Raw genomic sequence first — 21,071 nt, 5'->3', positions numbered from 1 at the left:
ATGGTCTGTAGACATCCTGCAGGTCAGGGGAGGATTCATTTGGTTGAATCCAAGCAGCTGGCCGGAAGTCTGAACCCTGGGTCTGGTCAAGATGCTATTGCTTTTGGCCACAGATGGTGGCAAGATGGTGGCACATATGGTCACTTCCGACTACAGCAGCACCCGTACAGTCATCTCCCCATAGGAGGCTCAGATCACAAGCAAGCTGCTCCTAACTTGGGAGTCAGGGCATGAACAGATGTTGAGGGTCTCCTTGGGGAGTCCCTGCATCGATCACAGAAGAAGAGTAGCTCCAGGGAACCTACTGCTCCAGCTCCACACTCAGCTGCTGTCAATCCCAAACCCAATTTCCAGTGCTCGGTGTGTCCCCAGAGGACTCTGCAGAGGCTACTTCCTGAGTGGCCATGTGCATGTCGTCTGAAGAGTCTCCCTTTCCTCTGAAAAGCAAAGTATAAACAACACTTCTAGGTAATGAGAGGACTCAGCTGATGGGTCCTGGCAGCCCAATCTTTGACAAATCGCTACCTTTACCCAAGTGCTTCCACTTCTCTTGCACTGGCTAGCTCAAGCCAGCTAATCATGCGCCTGAGAGGCAGGAACAGCCTCAATCTCACCAAAAGTCCTATGTCTCATGTAAATGAGGGCTCAGTGCCTAGAGCAAGTTGGAGCTTAGTTTTCTGATGTGCAGATTTCCTCTGCCCAAGGCACCCTGTGGTGCTGCGAGGTACTGGAGAAGACTTTGTCAGTGCCCATCTGCCTCTACTCTTTTTTTACAGCACCATGAGAGTAATTACCCCAAAGGGCTCTTTGAAGGTACCGTAGTCCTACCCAGCTCTCTACAGAGGTTCTGGGTCACCTAGTGGTGACCCTCAAACTTGGATGCACATTGAAACCATCCTAGGGTCTAACTGGACCTACACCCATGTCACATCACATCTGTGCACACACAAGATGACTCATTCCATCTTGCATTGAGTCCAAATATTCATGCAGAAGGTTCCATCACATCTTTAAGCCAATAATTGACTACTGGAGACCCATGCAGAATAACGAACGTTCTCTTTCTGACTGAAGAAGTAGGAGATACTCAACAAGGAAAGAAAGAGAAGGGGGCTGCTGATGGCCACCCAAGCCTGTCGATTACTAAGAATTGTCTGTTTCGGGGCTAGAAAGATGGCTCCAGGGTTAAGAGCATTGGATGTTCTTCCAGATGACCCCAGTTCAATTCCTAGCACCCATATGACTGCTCACCATGGTCAGTAAACTCCAGTTCCAGGGAATGACACCCTCTTCTGGCTTCCACGGGCAGGAGGCAAACACATGGCGCACAGATACACATGCAGACAAAGCATCCATACACATAAATAAAAATATGAAGGAACGCCTGTTTCAACTGAGCCATTTCATCACATCCCAAAAGGAAGTGTTGAATTGTTGTTTGCTTCAATGAAAGGAGGCCCGTGACTAGAGTGATCGGGAGAAAAGATCATTCTGGCATTTCAGATTCCCAGACGTCATTATGTGGAGAGCACACCAGTTTTGATGCAACACAACGCAACCTACTCAGCTGATAAACATTAGCTCATGCCAAAATGTTTCCCTTAGAGTTTACCAGTTTCTGAGAACCCACTGTCATCCCCCAGGCATGTGCACGCTGCTGTCCCTTTGAGAACCCACTGTCATCCCCCAGGCATGTGCACGCTGCCATCCCTTTGAGAACCCACTGTCAACCCACAGGCACGTGCACGCAGCCGTCCCTTTGAGAATCCACTGTCAACCCTCAGGCATGTGCATGCTGCTGTCCCTTTGAGAACCCACTGACAACCCACAGGCATGTGCACGCTGCTGTCCCTTTGAGAACCCACAGTCAACCCACAGGCACGTGCACGCAGCTGTCCCTTTGCGGCTCTCTGCCCTTGTCACCTGTGTCCATAGCCAAAGACGATGGGAATTGCTGGTTTAAGGTAAGTGACTGCAGGGCCAGGGGCCAAACTGGTCCCAAAGGACCCCCAGCAAGAGAATACTTCTACACCTGGTGACCGAAATGATCATTATTGCCAGTATTCATGTAAGAATTCATCAATAACCCAGGTGAGGGTGTCTCCAAACAACCATCCTGGATATTAGCTGTCCTAGAGATGCTGAGCTAGGAACTCTCCAACACCTCTCTCTCTCTCTTCTCTCTCTCTCTCTCTCTCTCTCTCTCTCTCTCTCTCTCTCTCTCTCTCTCATCTCTCTTCTTTCTATCTCTCTGCCCCCCCCCATTTCAGGATCAACTTACTAAGCAAATAATTTAATGTAGAATTTGGGAAAATTTTTGGGAGGATCTGATGATAATTAAGTCTGATTTTAAAGGTGTGATTGGTTTGGGCACATGTTTGAAGAGTGAATTTGACTTAGCCATCATGATTTTATCAAAGGCAAATAACCCATTTTAAAAACACATATCTGAAATCTATGGTGTCAATCAATATCCAGGCCATAGCAGGTGAGGCTATTTAATCTGAATACAGGAAAATCAAATACAACTTAGAAACTGCACTTTGGTCACAGGCACCAGAGCTCATGTTCTCAGAGGTCTTACCTTAGCTCCTTGCAGCTGTGTTAGGCAGAATGGGCAGAGGTTGTTCCCATCATCACAGAGGCTCACTGGATGATTCCCAGCAATCATATTCTAAACTTTCTTAGACTCAAAGGGTCTTGATGGCTTTAAGAATTTTATAATTGATGCAACAAATGAGAGAAGCTATCATTTGGAGAAGGACAGAGACCTTCATTGCTTTAGGATGTACAATTAGGGACCAGGTTCTACAGCACAGAATAGCCTGGGCCACCACTGAGCCCTGCCATCATCTTAATTATTTCTGAAGGTAAGATGGTGATTAATAGTCACGGTCATTCCTTTGTGCCAGGCATCCTGCTAGCTTCATAAACTGTCCCTGGTGAACTGCACAGCAACTGCATAGGTTATCACTAGACCTGAGGACGACTGGGGGAACTGAGCCGCAGGAAGCAACTTTCTCCTGGCGTACACTTTTAGCTGATAGAGCTGGTTGATTATTACGTCCTGAAAGTGGAGGACCATGCCTCACCCTCTTCCCTCATTGCCCAGCCACAGCACCTGACCGAGTGGACATGGCGAGTCCTTGCTGAATGAGCACATAAACCAAGCTTCGAATACAGCTCCATCTGCCCCTGCTCCCCAAGCATGTGTTTATTCCCCGTGGTGCTCTGCCTTCAGATTTTCTGAGTAATTGCTGCATAAATCTATCTAAAGCAGAGGTGGCCGAACATTCCTGTAAAGGGCCAGATATGGTCCAGCAGTCAGCAGGTGCTCGAACACCTACTCTGCCCCACTCCACGATCTCAGGAGACAGCAGCTGTGGACAGCGGGACAGTGACTACTGAGGGATGCATGTTGTTTGCACAGTCTGTCGTGTCTAGATTTGATCTAACAACTCATTTACTGACCCCATAGTAACTGTCAGCAAGAGATAACCTAGCGTTTGTTTGGTATGAAGTTGATCACACTCTTTGAAAATCCACACACTATCATTGTCTAGATGAACGTCAGCCTGAAGTTCCTTCGGTTTGTACAAAAGATAAGTGTTCAGTATTATATTTCTTACTTAGGTCACTACAGTAGGACTTTTCACTCTCTCCAAAACAACTGGGAGCCATCCTGTCAGTGGTGAACCCCCTGCCCCAGGACAGCCTGAAGAGTCATAGCTAGTGACAAGGACAATCACCTCTACTGTGAGCTCCACTTCATGTCCCAGATGCAAATACACAAACAAAATTTCTGCTCACACTAGAGCCCTGTCACCACTCAATAATTAGGATGTTGCTGTGGGATGGTCTGTATGTGCTCTGATTGGTAAATAAATAAAACACTGATTGGCCAGTGGCAAGGCAGGAAGTATAGGCGGGACTAACAGAGAGGAGAATTGAAAGAACAGGAAGGCGGAGGGAGACACTGCCAGCCGCTGCCATGACAAGTAGCATGTGAAGATGCTGGTAAGCCACAAGCCACGTGGCAAGGTATAGATTTATAGAAATGGATTAGTTTAAGATATAAGAACAGTTAGCAAGAAGCCTGCCATGGCCATACAGTTTGTAAGCAATATAAGTCTCTGTGTTTACTTAGTTGGGTCTGAGCGGCTGTGGGACTGGTGGATGACAGAGATTTGTCCTGACTGTGGGCCAGGCAGGAAAACTCTAGCTACAGGATGTATTTTTCCAGGGAGAGGAATAAACAATAGGCAGGCCTCAGAGATAGACAGAACCTAAGGGTGCTTTGAATGCTAATTGGAAAACAGACCCAAATCAGAAATTAGTGCTGGGTGCATAGCAGTGTTGAGATCCCTTTATGATATTTTGGTATATGTGTATGTGTGTGTATGTGTGTGTGTGTGTGGTGTATGTGTGTGTGTGTGTGTGGTGTATGTGTGTATTATGTGGTATGTGTGTGTGGTGTGTATGTGTGTGTGTGGTGTATGTGTGTGTGTGGTGTATGTGTGTGTATGTGTGTGTGTGGTGTATGTGTGTGTATGTGGTGTATGTGTGTGTGTGTGTATGGTGTATGTGTGTATGTGGTATATGTGTGAGGTGTATATGTGTGTGTGTGTTTTCTATTCACTTTGTCAAGCATGACTTGAGTGAGAAAAATTTAAATTCCAATTTCATTAGAAAATTCTGTTGTCCACCTGTTTTTACCTGTTAGATTCTGCTGAGATCTGTCCATGCCAGGGGTGACTGTACAGATACGGTCCTTAAGTGCAGATTAAAATCCCCAGGAATCAACCTTCCCAGTGGAACACAGAATATAGAGACCAGGCTGTTCCCTATCCTGCAGCAGCCTATCTCCGGCTTTCTTGTGGGTTAACTTACATCTTCCTGGTCCAGGCAGGGACCAGGGTGAGAGGGTGACCCAGTGGTTAATAGTGAGAAGGCATTCCTTGGTGTCCAGTGAAAAGGGCTGTATGGTCTTCATATACGGCAGCAACAGCCTAGTGCCTGCTGGAACTCTACACCGCCAAGTATTGTCTTGAACAAATGCCTATCACAGCCCCTCCGATCATTTGGTTTGCAATATTGCTGTGGGTTCCCAGTATGCAACTATTCATAATGGTACCTCGGGTTTCTGCCTCTGAGGACAAGGTTGGCCTTCACCCATAAGCCAACTAAGCTTGGCCCAGAAGTCATCTGCTTGTGACCTCAGCTTTAGCTCTTTGGGCGCTTTCCTGTCATCCAGAAAGAAAATAATACAGGGTGAAATCATTATCATCTGCCATGTTGGGAGAACAAATTGAGATGCTCATCAGCCAGAAAGTACAAGAGAGTGGAGGCCCTGTGTGTGAGCTGTGCTGTCCTCAGGGATGGGCCTCCGACCCAGGGCCATAATGCCAGCAGTGGGTCCAGTATCCTTAAATTATATAGCAAGGTGCATTGAATAAAACACATTTAGGGAGCCAGAAGTGGCTCAGTGATTAAGGGCACTGGCTGCTCTTGCAGAGGACTTAGGTTTGGTTCTCAGCACCTGCTCGGTGGCTCACAACTAATGCGACAATCTGCAGAGGTCTGTTATTAGTTTATTAAGGGGGTGCAATGGGGATACAGCTCACTAATGCCGAACAAGGAAGACACCGCTGCCGATCCTGCTGGCCCAGCTGCCGCTGTCCTGTCCTTCTGCCCTGGGAGGGATGGGGACCAACAGCAAGCTTCTCCACTCTGCCTGACCCAGACCTGACCACCCAAGAGAGCAAATGATGACTCTCTCTCAGCTCTTAGGGGAGAGTGTGCAGACAAAGCCATGTCCTAGGGCTTGTACCCCAAAGCCATGGGCTGAACCGCATGGATTCCCACAACACACAACCATCTGTAACTCTGGTTCCAGGGGATCTGATGACTCTTCTGGCCTCTGTGTGCACTGCTCACACATAGTGGACAGACATACATGCAGCCAACATAAAATAAAATAATAAACCCTAAAAAAAAAAATAAAACACATTTAGTCCCTCTTTCCTTCACATGTGTTCTTGTCTAGATATTTCCATCACTATTCTCACTGAGGGAGGAGAGGTCTGCCTCGGCCCCAGTTTCAGAGTCTGTGGTCCGTGATGGTGAGGAGGGCATGATGGACGGAACTGCTCAGTGGGTAGCAGGGGGGCCAGTGCTACAACAACCTATCACCCCCTGGTGGATCAGAAAGCAGAGAGCTTGAGATGGGTGAAGAGTTGGGCTCTGAACTTCAAAGGTCCGCCTGTAGGGACACAATACTAAAACTGAATAGCAATTTGAATTTTCCAGGCCAAGCCCCAGCTCCCTTCAGCAGCTAATGTGAGGGTTTCAGGCCCTTCAGACCCAAAGACAGGCCGGGAAAGGCAAGCCAGTGCCTGCAAGACAGGCTTCCTGCAGTCTGCCGGGCTGCAGGACAGACAGACATTCTGCTTCCTCCTGCTGATCAGCATGCTAAGCAAGAACCAGGCGTGGCTCTCCGGACCCCTGGTGCTGCATTGCATGATGAGACTCACTATCGTGGGGTCAAATGCATTGAAATTAGTATAAATACCCATTTTCCATGAAGGAAAAAAATTAAATCATTTGGAAGAATTTAGTAAAAGCGAGCTTATTAAAAACTGCCTTTCCAAATTGTTACAGACGAGACCACTGCAAATGGCAAAGAGAATGTTCTGGAAATAAGAACCAAATTGCTCCTCAGAAGTTGATAAGCTCTTATTCTAGCGTATGAAGTGGAAACAAGAAATAATAGACAAGCTGTAATCTGTCATCTCTGAAACCCCCAGCAAGGTCCAGTCATTTCAGCCAGTAGCAGAAACCTGGAGAATAGACACAGAGGTGTTGGGGAGTCAAGCCAAACGTCTAGGTGTGTCTGAGGCAGCTGTATATACTTGTCTGCATCAGTCTTCCCACGTGCATAATTAACTTGCAGCACACCACACTCGTAGAGGACAGAGTAGTCTTGGGCACAGATAACATGAAAGGAGAGGGGAAGGGCTGGCTGGCTGACCTCTGCTGTGGGAGCCACCAGACGTCCGTACAGAAGCATCTTTCTCCACTAGGGTTTGGTCAATTCAGTAGTCAACATTTGTCTCACTCTCTTTACTCTACCTCTCCCTGTGTTTGTAATAGACACTTCCTTCTCTCCCTTCACCCCTTCCTTCTTTTCTTGTGTGTGTGTGTGTGTGTGTGTGTGTGTGTGTGTGTGTGTGTGTGTGTGCAACAGACTAGAGGTCAATGTCAGATGCCTTCTTCAACCATTTCCCACCCCTCCCCTCCCATCCCCCTCCTCTCCTTTCCCCTGCCCTGTCCTTCCCTCCCCCTGGTCTCCCCTCCCATCCCCTTCCCTTCCTCTCCTACCCCCTTCTCCTCTCCCCCACCTCCCTCCTCTCCCCCCCTACTCCTTCCCCCGCCTCCTCTCCCATTTCCCCCTTTCTTGTCTTACGTGTGTAGGAGTGTGGGGTCTAGTGATGGATGTCAGGCGTCTTTCTCAGTCACCCTTCACCTTTGAGACAAGTCTTTCTCTGAATCCAGAGAGCAAGGCTGGCTGGCTGACAAGCCCCAGGCTCTGCCCTGTGGAAACTCCTGGTGCTGGAGTCGCATGCTTGTTGATGTGGAGTGTACTGTGGATATTGATCTTTGACTGACCCAGTGAATATTGAAGAGTGCTCAGTTCAGCACACATTGGTTGCTTTACTCTCCGGCAGGCAGTGGGTTAGCTCAAGAATCTGAGGAATGATGGGACCTGTTGGAAGAATGGGACTCCCGCCTCTCTACCTGTGCATTATTTCTGCTGGACTCGTAGCTCCCTCCTTCCATTACAGAGCAACAAACCTGTGCTGGTGATTGGGACACAAGCTGGAGAGATGGACAGATCCCTCCCTCCATTCCCACCCCTCTTCTGAGTCCTTAATCTCTCTCCCTCCTTCTTTCCTTCCTTCTTCCCTTCCTTTTCAACTTGTCCCTCCCCATTTCCTTCTTTCCTCTCTCTCTCTCTCTCTCTCCCTTCCTCCCTCCATCTCTCCCTCTCCCTTCCTCCCTCTCTCTCTCTCTCCCTTCCTCCCTCCATCTCTCCCTTCCTCCCTCTCTCTCTCCCTCTCCCTTCCTCCCTCCATCTCTCCCTTCCTCCCTCCATCTCTCCCTCCCTCTCTCCCTCTCTCTCTCCCTCTCCCTCCATCTCTCCCTTCCTCCCTCCATCTCTCCCTCCCTCTCTCCCTCTCTCTCTCCCTCTCCCTCCATCTCTCCCTTCCTCCCTCTCTCTCTCTCCCTCCCTCCCTCCCTCCCTCTCTCTCTCTCTCCCTTCCTCCCTCCCTCTCTCCCTTCCTCCCTCCATCTCTCCCTCTTCCCCTCTCATCCTTTCTTCCTCCCTCAACCCTTAGCTGTGTTTCACTGTCTGGCAAACACTGCGATTGTTTGTGGCATTACAATCTGATGGAGGACAGTGAATGAGTGAGGTGTTATCTTTATGCAGGACAGCCGTGATGGCCTGCAGGACAGTGCTATACTCTGGAGTGGAGCCTTGGCCTGGCCACAGCTCCTTCGCCTTTGCTGGGCACCTCAGGCTCCTTTTCTGCTGACACTGGCCCTTCGCAATGGCTCATTGATTGTGTTTGCCAGTGTTTCTCTGACATTCTGCTGTTTCAAACAGAAACTCTTCTATCTCTCATCCTTTTCAGAGGGAATCTCTCTCTCTCTCTCTCTCTCTCTCTCTCTCTCTCTCTCTCTCTCTCTCTCTGTTTTATTTGATCTTCTAAAGCATTCTGTTGTGTGCAGATCTTGGTGGCAGGATATTAGAAAATTCTCTGGCAACAGAACGAATTGTCTTTCCAACAACAGTAAATAAACAGTTGTACAGAGGCTGAGATGGAAATAGCCTGAGGTCCTGGGCTGTCTGCTTCTTACCCGGACCCCGCTTCCTACCCTAACAGGGCACCATCCCATCCATCCAGGCACGATAAGTCAGGAGGCAGAAGTTCTTTCAGCTCTAGAGGTTTTGAGAAAAAGATTTCTCCTTTGGGACGCAGTGGCCCTCGAAAGCCTTTCACTGGTCTCTATTGGAAGTTAGGCAGGCAAAGGCAGAACCCAAGAAAATACACTATATGTCACATTCTACAAGGCTTTACTTTTAAAAATTAAATGTATTCTTAGCTGACCCATGCAAACATAAGAATTGCATAGTTTATAGGACACAGTGTAATATTTCAATATATGTGCATTGTGCAAGGTTTAACTCAGGTTGGACATGCTTATAAGGACTTTCTCCCTCTCTAAATGGTAAGAGTAATCTCAGAAACCATGAATTACAGAAACTATAAATCCAGAACAGAGTCTACTAATCTAGAATAGTATCCATCCATCCAGAATAGATTCCACCAATCCAGAATAGTGTTCACCAATCCAGAATAGAGTCTATCCATCTAGGGTGGCTTGCACAAATCCAGAACAGCTTTCACATTGTTTAACTTGTCTACAAGGAATCGCTCACACCTTTGCACACACAGCCTTGCCCTACTAAGATTTATAACAACAAATGTGAGTACAGCAAGTATCAACAACAACCCATGCCTGTGACCTCTAGTTACACAAGGACAATAAATGCGCCTGGCACATGCACATTTCCCATATTTTTTGAGAAACTATTGCAAATGACGATCTAAGATGAATACTTACAAATCACCCCTGTGACAGTCACCATCGATGTGAATTCCAGCCACTTCAGAGAACACAGTGTTGTGTGTCCCAACATCCTTCTCTCTTCCACTCTTCTGCATCTTTCTCTCTCCTTCCTTTTCCTTTCTCATGGTGACGTTATGTACTGTTCCTGCATTCTGTGAGAGGACCAGATGGCAGAGGGCCAGGGAGATAGGACAACACCAGCATCATGAGTGGCTGCCGGGTATCCTGAGGCTGACATGGCACACCTTTACCACATAATACTGGTAAGCAACACAAAATTGGCAACACAGGAAGGCCCGTAAAAAACAGACTGAGGCTTTCAAAACAGATCATTTTAGTATAACAATGATAGCATGACCATTTGTCAAAATTTGGATTGTATGAGTTATAAAAAAATCACAGGAAGTCTCTCGGAGATAGTAGCTAACATTTTGGTATTTCTTTCAGGATTCTTTTCATGACTTTATGTATAATAAAGAAAAAAACCAAAGCACTACCTCATGGGAGTTTTTCAATGCTAATAAAGCGTCACATGTTCGAGCGTTTTACCATTTTTAAGGAGTGCCTGGTAGTCCTTGTGTGTGTCTACAGGGGTCTCTAACACCACCTTCAGCACTCAGGTTGGTTTTCTTCAGAAACTGCAGTGTACAGTTGCACTCTTAGAAGAAGAGGGTTGGCGTGGAGGTGAGGAGAAATTTTTGGTTAGACATGAACAAGAAATGAGGAGAATACAAGCTTGTAGCTGTGACTAATAACAACACACCAATTCGTTAAAATTTCCAGAGTCCTTTAAAATGTTTTCAGCACACGCAGCATTAATTGTTCTCAGCAACACACACACACACACATACACACACACAATCTGATGGGGGAGGCGGTCAGAGGATGTAGCCCTACTGTATAATACTGTTCATTTTATCTCAAAAAACGTCTCACATACTATTTTATTCAGCTGGTATGATTTGCTTATAATACATAGACATAATAATCTAAGATCTACACAAACAACACTTTGCAGATGGAAGTTAAATTAAATTGTAAAAATACAATAATAACTTGTATTTTTAAAGTGCTAGGAAATAATTTTAAAGTTTATCTTGAATTTTGTAATTTTTAAAGATATGTGTGTGTGTGTATGTGTGTGTGTGTTGATTGAAGATTTGTTGATTTAATATCTAGAATTGTAGATGGAAGTCATGAAGCAAATATGGACAAAAAGATCTCTTGCAGAGAAATCAGGGATGAAGTAAATCCCCCAGGTGGAGATGAACATACTCCATTCAATTTTTCCTTTATGAATTCTACAGCAAGAAAATATACAAGGCATGCTTGGCCAGATGTGGTGCTGGGAACCAGGGCGGGGTTGGGAAGGGACACTCACTCCTCAGATGCCCACACCTAGAGTGTGGCAGAGTTGATGGCTGCTGTTACCAGGCTTTGTGCTCCAGATTAGCATGTCTGTGGAGAGCTCAGTGACAAGCTGAGACCCGTGTTGCCTCATCACAATTCTGTGGGCAGAATTCCCCCGGGAGATGACCGTCATGACACATCCCACCTAAAGCAGAAAAGCTGATTAACTGTAAGTTCAGCCTCTGCGTGGGGATGCCAGGCCAGGAACTATGTGGCCAGATGCTGAGAGATGGCTGTCAAAGATGTTTGGCCACATCTGGGGCCGGTAGCAGTAGGGTTTCAAAGCTTGGTTTGCGTGAGTGATGGCTGTTAGTCCACACCATCTCTCAGCCGCCCTGACTTAAGCAGGAGGTAAAAGGACTAGAAACCATGACTGGCTTTCATGCAAGAATCAATGTGTTTATAAATGAGAAACTAAAGACAAATATCCCCAGAGAAGAGAGAAGAGGAAGGGAATCAGGTGAGGAGGAGAGCGAGAGAGGAGGAGGGAGGAAGAGGAGGAAGGGGAGGGGGAAGAGGGGAGGAAGGGGAAGAAGAGGAGGAAGAGGGAGAAGGAAGAGGGGAGGAAGGGGAAGAAGGAGGAGGAAGGAGAGGGGGAAGAGGAGAGGAAGGGGAAGAAGGAGGAGGAGGGGGAGGGGGAAGAGGGGAGGAAGGGGAAGAAGGAGGAGGAGGGGGAGGGGGAAGAGGAGAGGAAGGGGAAGAAGGAGGAGGAGGGGGAGGGGGAAGAGGGGAGGAAGGGGAAGAAGGAGGAGGAGGGGGAGGGGGAAGAGGGGAGGAAGGGGAAGAAGGAGGAGGAGGGGGAGGGGGAAGAGGAGAGGAAGGGGAAGAAGGAGGAGGGAGGGGGAGGGGGAAGAGGGGAGGAAGGGGAAGAAGGAGGAGGAGGGGGAGGGGGAAGAGGGGAGGAAGGGGAAGAAGAAGACAGAGAGGAGAAGATGACTAGGAAGATCAGAGAAGTAGCTGTTTGTTAGCAAGGCATACCTGGAATGTTCTCTCTCTCTCATTCTCTCTCTCTCTCTCTCTGATTTTCGAGACAGGGTTTCTCTGTATAGTTCTGGTGCCTGTCCTGGATCTCGCTCTGTAGACCAGACTGGCCTCGAGCTCACAGAGATCTGCCTGGCTCTGCCTCCCGAGTGCTGGGATTAAAGGCGTGCGCCACCACCACCGCCCGGCTCTGGAATGTTCTTGGTTGCTGCACTGTACTAGGATCTGTGTTTGCTGTTTGGTCTCACGATTCAACACACCTTCCTGGAGTTGGATTCCATGAATTCACTCATTGCTTCAGATTCAGACTTCCAATATTCATGATCCAGCTACCTTCTGCAACAAGATGGACAACTTTTCCTGTCGGCTTAGCTGGGCTACAGCGTGTAGATATTGATCTAGCACCATTCTGCCTATTTCCATCACAGTATCTCTAAATTTTAGTTAATTTAAAATCGAATTAGGAGACTGAGTAAAGACTGAGTAGAGATAATTATCCTTCATACAGGTGGGCTTAATCCAATCCCTTGAAGATGGACCTTAGCAGAAAGAAGCCTGTCTTTCCTCCAGAAGGGATTCCATGGCAGCTCTTGAACTCACAGCAACATTAGCAACCTCACTTTCCAGCCTGCTGAGAAAATTCTGGACTTGCTAGGTTGCTAGGCTTCACAAGAATCCCTAAAGTGCATTCCCACCCCCCCTTACCCCCCACATGATCCTGTTCTTGCCATTTCTTTATTGCTTTTCCCTTCAAAGACTAAGGTAGGCAGCTGGGAAGGGGTTGAATCAGATGTAAATAGGAAAACAGAAGAGCCTGGTTAAGATTCAGTTTCAGAAATATAAGAAATACTTTATGCCTCATGCACTGTGGGGGACATCTTATGCTGGAATCCAATTTTAAATAGCTGCTCTGCATTACTATTAGAACTCTGACCCCAGCAGGCCAGGGGGTGGAAGGGCTGGCTGTGCTCTGCCACAGGCTTACTACAGGATCTAAGTTCCCTTCTGTCCAGTCTCCAGACTCTGCCTGAGTTTCCACCTGGCTGTCTTCCCAGCCTTATCCCTCCCATTACTGCTCCATATAGAAGGTGCTCTGAAGCCTTTCCTTGGTTCTACTATATGTCATGTCCACTGTAGGGAAAAAGCACATCTGCTGTCATGGCAACCCTGAACCTGAGGCTTTTCTCCCTCTAAGAACCTTTTGTGGCATCCCTTACCTCTGCTTCTCAGCATCTATCTGCCTCTCTCAGCCCCAGTTGACCAAGAGCACCCTTTCTTCTCCTAAGAAGGTCAACAGTGGATTCCTGGGCTCTGCAGCGCTGCGGTCTGAGAGATAATAAACAAGGCTGTAGAAGTTCTGCTATAGGTCATGCTCCTCTTCCCAGGCACTCTGCCGACATCTGTGGAATGGATAAGTGGAGTTCTGCAATAGTGTGGGTGTGATTAACCATACAATGGTAGGGTTCAGAAGTTCTGGGACATTCTTTGTTATATAACTACATGTTTCATGCTCATCTAGCTCAACCTCCTCCCACTCAAGACAACTCAGAGCCTTGGCAATATTGAATAATGATCCTTGTTGGTGTCCATTGGTCCTCACTGTGTCTGAGGCATGGCAACGTTTGAAAGGTTATTGCTAAGGGAACTGGGTGTACTGGTTTGTTTTTATCATCAATTTGACACAACCTAGTGTCGCCTGGGGAGAGGAAACCTTGGTTGAAGGGTTATCTCTATAGGACTGGCCTGTAGCCATGTCCGTGAGGAATTATTTTTATTGACGTTTAATGTGGGAGGGGCCAAGCCTACTGTGGGAGGCACCATTCCGAAGCAGATGAGTCTGGATTATATAAAAAAAATGGCCAGAGAGCCACATTCTTCCGTGTTTTCTGCTTCAGTATGTCAGTGAGTTCTGGCCCCTTCCTGGCTCTGTGCCTCGTGATGCTTCCTCTGCCATATCTCCATTTCCTCATGTCCTGCATTGCCTCAGGCCCACAACAGTAGAGTCAGAGACCACAGAGGGGCACCTCTGACTCTGTAAGGACAAAATAAAACAAATCTGTCCTCTTTCGAATCATTTCTTTCAAGTGTCCAGTCACACAGATGGACATTAACTAGCACAATCGGAATTATCTAAATAGATTTCATCATTGACAAGGAAATGCTGAGTCTTTGCCGGGGGACCCTATCAGTTAACCTAGCTTACTGTAAGGGTTAGAACTGTTGCTGTGTGATGAGTGGTTGGTGTGCTGTGGTCTACAGCAAGTCCTGTGGAGAGGTATGGGGGCTGGTAGGTGGCTGGTGCTTCCACGGCTACACACAATGGGATTCCTAGCCTGGCCATCATGGTTGGTGATAACATACGGTTAAGAAGTAGACAGGGAAGGTCCAGTGTGGTGACACAGGGGAGGGGTGTGTGTGTGTGTGTGTGTGTGTGTGTGTGTGTGTGTGTGTGTGTGTGAGAAATCAATGGAGACTTCCCAGGCTCGAATGTGCCATGGCTAAGATGCTAGACAAAACGGAGGCCACAAGAACTACCCTGAAGTCATTGGCTTCTGGCTCGCCTGTTTTGCAAACTTGAAAAATGGAGTTCGGTACAACAGGAGGGTGGGTTTAGAAAGGGGTTTATCACAGGATTACAGGCGAGAGCTTAAGAGAAAAAGACAGAGCTCCTGTGTAGGAGAAGTGGGTGAAAGGATGATAATCAGTGCTGGTGGCCGCGTGGAAAGGTCACCGTCACAACAGAACCCAGTATCAGTATTCAGAGCTTTATTAGGAGGAAAGGGGGGGGGGCAGGCCTGGTGAGAGAGAAAGATAGTGGGGTAGGGGAGAGGGGGGGAGCAGAGCAGAGCAGGGATCAGAGAGCAGAGAGAGCGTAGGGTCTGCATCCAACTTTTAAGGCGCAGATTGCGTGGGCCACGCCTCGCGTATGTAGTCACTAGTACCACCCCGATCATGTAAGATGCAAGACCCCGAGCTGCGCATGTGCAGGAGTGAGGGCAGAATCGTAACAGTAGGGTCCCAGAAAACGAGCTGCCATCAAGCTTCTAGTCTAGGACTTTTACAGCTATTTACAGGGCGTTCAGAAAAGATGACCAGGGAGACAGTGAGCCAGCACAGCTGAGCCTAGTCATCAGTGTGAGAGTCCCCATGCTGAGGGAGCTACATGGGTCATCCTGCCAGCCTCCATCAAACAGCCCAGGTCCCAGAATCCAAGACTGAGAAAGCATAGAGTAACCTCATGTTAGCCAGTGACCATAGTCTGGCTCTCAGAGTCTCCCGATCCTTCCTCAGGTTCTCTGCTTCTGGGTAGAAGATTTCAGGAGGCCCCAAGCAACCCTTCCTGTCTCTTGACTTCTTCAAATTCCTAGAAGCCATGTTTTGGGGTGACATATTCTGAACCCCATTGTAGTGGGGTCTTTCAATCTTTGTCTCTGTAGAGCAATAGCCGCACAGAATGTTTGAGCTGGCTAGAAATAGCTGGATTTCATACACCTGCTCATGTACACATCTGGGCTCCCACAGGGGAGAGATGTGGCACACTGCTCAGGGAGCAAGGTCCTGGGATCTTTAGCAACATCCCTTTCTCTCTGCCCTGTAGCTTCCTCAGACTGTGCCATCCAAAAGGGAGCTTTAAGGAAAAGACAAAATGTCTCACCAGCCCTCATAATTTCCCATCTGCTATGTGTTCACGGGCCTCCTGCAAGGTAGAACTGTGCTTTGGGGACTTTGGGGATTGGCTTCATTACACTCTGTGAAGTTTCATTCACATCTTTGTCAGCCTCCAGACTCTTCTGGAAGGGACCCCTGAATGTCATGCTGGCTTCTTGGTAGACAACTGACTTGGGTGGTGGTGCTGTGTGTGCATTTGCACACATGTATACATGTGTAACTGTGTGTGCATGGACACCCACTGATCTCTATATGGATGGAACTCTCCCACAAAAAACTACAAAAGAATTATTGAAGGTATCTTAATTTGTTTTCTTTATTTCTTACAATAATTTTGTTTCAGGCATAGTAGAAAGTGAAATATTTCTTTTCTTTTTGTTTTTATTACATTGAAAAGGAGCATGTCTATGCTACCTTGGAATTTCTGGAGGACATTTGAGAGACCAGGCCTTTAGCTCCAGGCAGCCTGATGCTTAGCTTAGGGGACCCCCTCCTTTTTCTCCAACAAAGGAGCCCCTCAATTTACACCTCTACAGACCCATCTCAGCAAGTTCAGTCTTTCCATTAACCCCTGGTAGCCACAATGACTTCCTAATACCAGTTAATTAACAAACACTGGTTCTCCAACAGATGAATTCCTGGGAGAGTCTTTGGTGTGGTCCCCAGACTGCTGGAGCGGAGCGCGAGCTTCTCCTTTGTTCTTCCAACACTTTCCTTGTGGGCCGAGAAGCACTTTGAATCTCAAATGAGCTCTCTAATTAGTCTCCTGGCCGTCCTGCGGGATGGGGCAGGGCTGTCCATTATCTCCACTTTGCAGATAGTAACAATTTACAGAACTTGGCTGAGGTCACCAGAACGTTAGCATCCAAGCCAGAATAAAACTCCTACTTCCTAAGCCCTGTCCCCCTATCCTGTTCCCTAGACGACGCCTTCCATCCTGTTGGCATCCAGATTGTTAAGTACAGTGAGACCTTATTACAACACCGTGAACTCCTGTTTAGTATTTAAGGGCCTGGAGGTTAAGGGGGATCTGGGGGGAAGGTGTTAGGCGTGTTTGTTTAGATTAGACTCTGCTGAATGGTTCGCCAGCACTATGCACGCTCTAGTCTCCAAGAAAAACAATGCCATTCACACCATCCATAGACTGTCACCATTGCCCAGGTGTTTCTAGGCAGGACCAAATGGGCCACACACCGCCGGCCTGCAGGTGATTCTCAGTAATAAAAACATGCATGTGAACGTTTCGGGGACTCACTGTGTCCTGTGGTGACTGCAGATGCCCATCCCTGCCCCCCCACCCCCACCCCCGCCCAGCATTTTCTGTGTATGTGATTTGAGCCTCTTTCTGGCCTGTTGGATACTTGTGACGTGAGAAGGCATCTCTTTCCCTGCCTCCGGAGACATCAGAAGATTTTTGTGTGGCCAAAATACAGGGCTGTGACCAGAGCTAGGTCTCTGATGGGAAACACACTAGTGCAGACTGTATAAATCAAGCCCATCGTTTATGGATGCCCCAGCCAAGGACCAGCCAGTGTCAGGGGCTGTTATTGGATGAGCTGCAGGTGAATTTCCCAGAGTGCCTTGGGAGGGCCATAGATGAAGAAAGAAGACAAGGCCTTTGATTCCCAGAGCTCAAATGCTCAGGAATGCTGTGGTCACTGCAGATGTGTGCTTATTCATGATGCTCAGCTGACACAGACTCCCGGACTCCATTCCCCACCCTCTCTCTTAACAGTAAACAAGGCTGCACATGGACTGTGGGAACGGACTAATGAGTAATTACGTGTTTTGAAAGTCACCAGAATGGAATCCCAGGGTGGACCCCTGGGTAAAGGAGGGTTTTGGGATAAATGCAAACACATTCTTGGGATTCCAGATCCCAGTGTGGTGCCAGGGTGCAGCCCGCTCAGGGTGGTGTGGAGATTACAGGAGGAGGCAGAGCTGACCCTGTTAGCCACCTCACCCAGGCACCGCATTGACGGAGACTAGCTAGAAACTAGAATATTGTTCTGATCTTTGCTCTGTCTCTTTGAAAAATGAAAATAATATAGAAATAAGGCAATTATCTATTTTTAGAAATATTAATCTCAATCCAAAGCAAGGAATGATTTTATTTATTATTGTTGCTATTATCATTCTTTTATTATTATCAACATATTTGAGTTACTGGTCAAAGACATAGGCATTCTTTATGTCTGGGAAGTTGCAGCTAATACTGGCACCGTGTTTAGCCTTCAGGAGACACAACAAACAGCTCTGAAAACTATCAAAAGTAAGTATTTAGTAAGAAGTCCTCTACCTATAATCAAAACATGACAGATGTCACACCCGGGCAGGTAAACTGCATCCCATATGTGGTAATCACTTACTAACTGCTAAAGTTGCTTCAAGTCTTCCAGGGCTGTCTGTCATGGGTAGCTAGAAGAAACTCCAACCAGCTGCTCCCTCTGGCAAATCAGCTGATCATTTCAAACAAGGTAGTTGCCCAGACATGAACTGAAATGATAGAAGCATGTCACTTCTATGGCACAGAGTGGAGGAGCGGAGGATTGCTCTCTGGGTAGTTTTCAGGTTTGTATTTATGCTGGGAGCAAACAGGCTGTCTTGAAAGGTTCGCTTCACCACAGGTGACTGATGCCCTCCAAGAGACTCCTCCTGTCCCCACAGGCTGACTTTGAGCATTGCTGACCCCTGTTCCCATGGGAACCTGAGAAAGTCCGTGATTGTTGACAACAGTCCTTTAATTTGTTCACTATTTCAAACTCTCGAACAAGCCCTAAGGTTTAAATTCTACCCCCAAACTCTGCTTTTCTGACATTTAAAAGACATACGGGAAGAAGAAGAACCCTTGAGGCTATTTCACAAGAGGCTCTGAGGAACTCAAATTTCTCTGAGGCCAGCCTGTTCCGTTACCTATGGGGAAGCTGAAGCCAGAGGTTCAGTTTCATATCCTCGAATGCACACAGCTAAAAGTGTTGTCACCTTGCTGGCGCTTGAGGTCAGTCCGGTGAGAGCAGAGACCGTCATCCAGGAGTGTCATCACACCATTTTGTTGTGCAGTGGTGTCTGGATGGAGTCACAGAGCTCAGACTTGGAAGGCCAGGAGAACAGCCGATTGGTTGATATCTCTATGGCTATTTGGATTCCTGGGAGCTGATGAAACCGCCAGAGCATTAACTTATCAGGGGCCTGCTGATGTTTCCTGTCTGCCACAGAGAGAGCCCTGGCTCAGTGGAAGGTGTCAGAGGCTGGAAAGAAGGGCTGAGGAGGCGATTCGTGTGTATCCTGACAAGGTTGATCCAGCTCTCTTGCAGAGCAGCCCATTAGTCAGATAAATAAAAACTGGTAATAGGGCCATCTGGTTCTTCACCATAGTTAAGGCAAAATCAAGTCATCAACAACTCAGACCAGCTTTTTCATAATTTGTCTCCATATTAGGTTCAATAAAGTGGAAGGGATTCACCGGATTGAATTTCCTCTGCTTTTGAACCTCCTCCATCAGTTAGCTACCTTGATGGGAGGCCCGGGCATCATCTTGATAAGGACTGTATTAGACATGGCTTCCATGCTTGGCGGTGACTTCCTATGGGCCTTCTCCCAAGCAGACACCCAGGTGTCAATCCTACCCCAGCTTGGTCACTACAGCTGAGCCTGCTGGGAAAGAGGGCAGGAGCATGGCCACTCTGTGTTCAGGAGAAGGCACCATTCCCCCACTCCCTGCCATGGCAAGCACAGAGGCCCCCTGCATCCTCTTGGTTAAAGGGTCCCTGGACAGGAAGCAGAATGTAAAGTTACAGCTTGACACTGAGATTCGCAGGCAGCCTCTTTGTGCAAAGGGCTCTCTGTCGAGAGAGGGAAACCACATCCACCGGCTTCCCTGCCGGGCAGCAGCAGAACATGGGCACTGGCCTGACATGCCAGACCATTGCCGGTGGACGATCTTAGAGGCTGTTATCAAACACAGCACATCCTGCTCATCGGCTCTGCTTTGAGTTACCTTATCTTAGAGGAAAGCCTTGGGCTAATTTCACTGAGGATTGAAAAATACCTTCTGCCTTCCCCTTGGGGACCAAGCTGTGTCCAGCAGCACCGGCAACTGAAAGCAGATTGTACAAGTAGATTTCCAAGCAGCTAATTAGATTTGGAGACAGGGCGAGAGGCTGATATCAAAATAAGTAAGTGGTGAATGAGAAGAGTCTTACAGCTAAAGAAAACTCTGGAAGAGGGATAGGAGTGCAGGATGTGAGTGATTATTTCCTGAATAATTACTGTTAGAAGGAAACAAACCGTTTCCAACCACCTGAGGGGGTGGGGGAGCCTCAGATCAGCAGATGACTGGGATAGCAATTTAGAAAGAATGCCCGAACACAGAAGGTAGGAACAGTTTTATTATCTACTATTCTCTGTCTCTGTCAGTGTGTGTGTGTGTGTGTGTGTGTGTGTGTGTGTGTGTGTGTGTGTGTGTGTGTTACATGTGCATGAAAGCTTCACATGAGTTCCTGGAGCTGGAATTACAAATAGTTGTGAGTCACCAGACACGGGTTCTAGGTCAAGGACTAGGATAGTCGGTCCTCTGCAAGAGCAGTAGGCACTCAAAACTGAAGAGCCACCTCCCAAGGACCCACAATTCTCTTTGGAAGGTTATTTTATTATCAGCACATGAGGCGGTCTGAATAGGAATGGCTCCCATAGGAGCATACATTTGTATGCTTATTTACCAGGGAATGGAACTCTTTGAAATGATCAGGATTGGGAGGTATGGCCTGTTGGAGTGGGTGTGGCCTTGTTGGAGGAAGTGTGTCACTGGAGGCTTTTAGGTTTCAAAAGCCCATGCCAAACCCAGTATCTCTCTGTCTTTGGATCAGGATATAGCTCTCAGCTACTGCTCCAGCGCCATGCATACCACCATGCTCCCTGCCACGATGATAACAGACTAAGCCTCTAAAACTGTAAGAAAGCCCCCAACTAAATGCTTTTTTTTATAAGTTATCTTGGTCACCAGTGTCTCTTCACAGCAGTAGAAGAATGACTAAGACAGCATAAAACATAAATCTTGCTCTAAAGATAAGAAGAGATGGTTTATACTGAGTCTCTGTGACCTAGGAACACCAAGTCAGACTGCCCAGAATAAAACTTTCTGCTGTGGAAGTGATAACATGAACTTTCATAGTCATAGAACCAAAAGAATCATAAGCCAAGGCATTTATCAGAAACATTGGTGAGGACATCAGGTAGGCAGGATATAGCAAAGTGTGAAAAATCTCTGCTGTAGGCCTCAGATGCTCTCTGGTGACATTCTCAGCCAGCACTGGTCA

The sequence above is a fragment of the Peromyscus californicus genome, unplaced genomic scaffold (assembly GCF_007827085.1).
Source record: "Peromyscus californicus insignis strain IS unplaced genomic scaffold, ASM782708v3 Scaffold_23__1_contigs__length_62951481, whole genome shotgun sequence".
Classification (NCBI taxonomy): domain Eukaryota; kingdom Metazoa; phylum Chordata; class Mammalia; order Rodentia; family Cricetidae; genus Peromyscus; species Peromyscus californicus.
The sequence above is the reverse complement of the archived record's forward strand: the minus strand, read 5'-3'. Positions refer to the sequence as shown.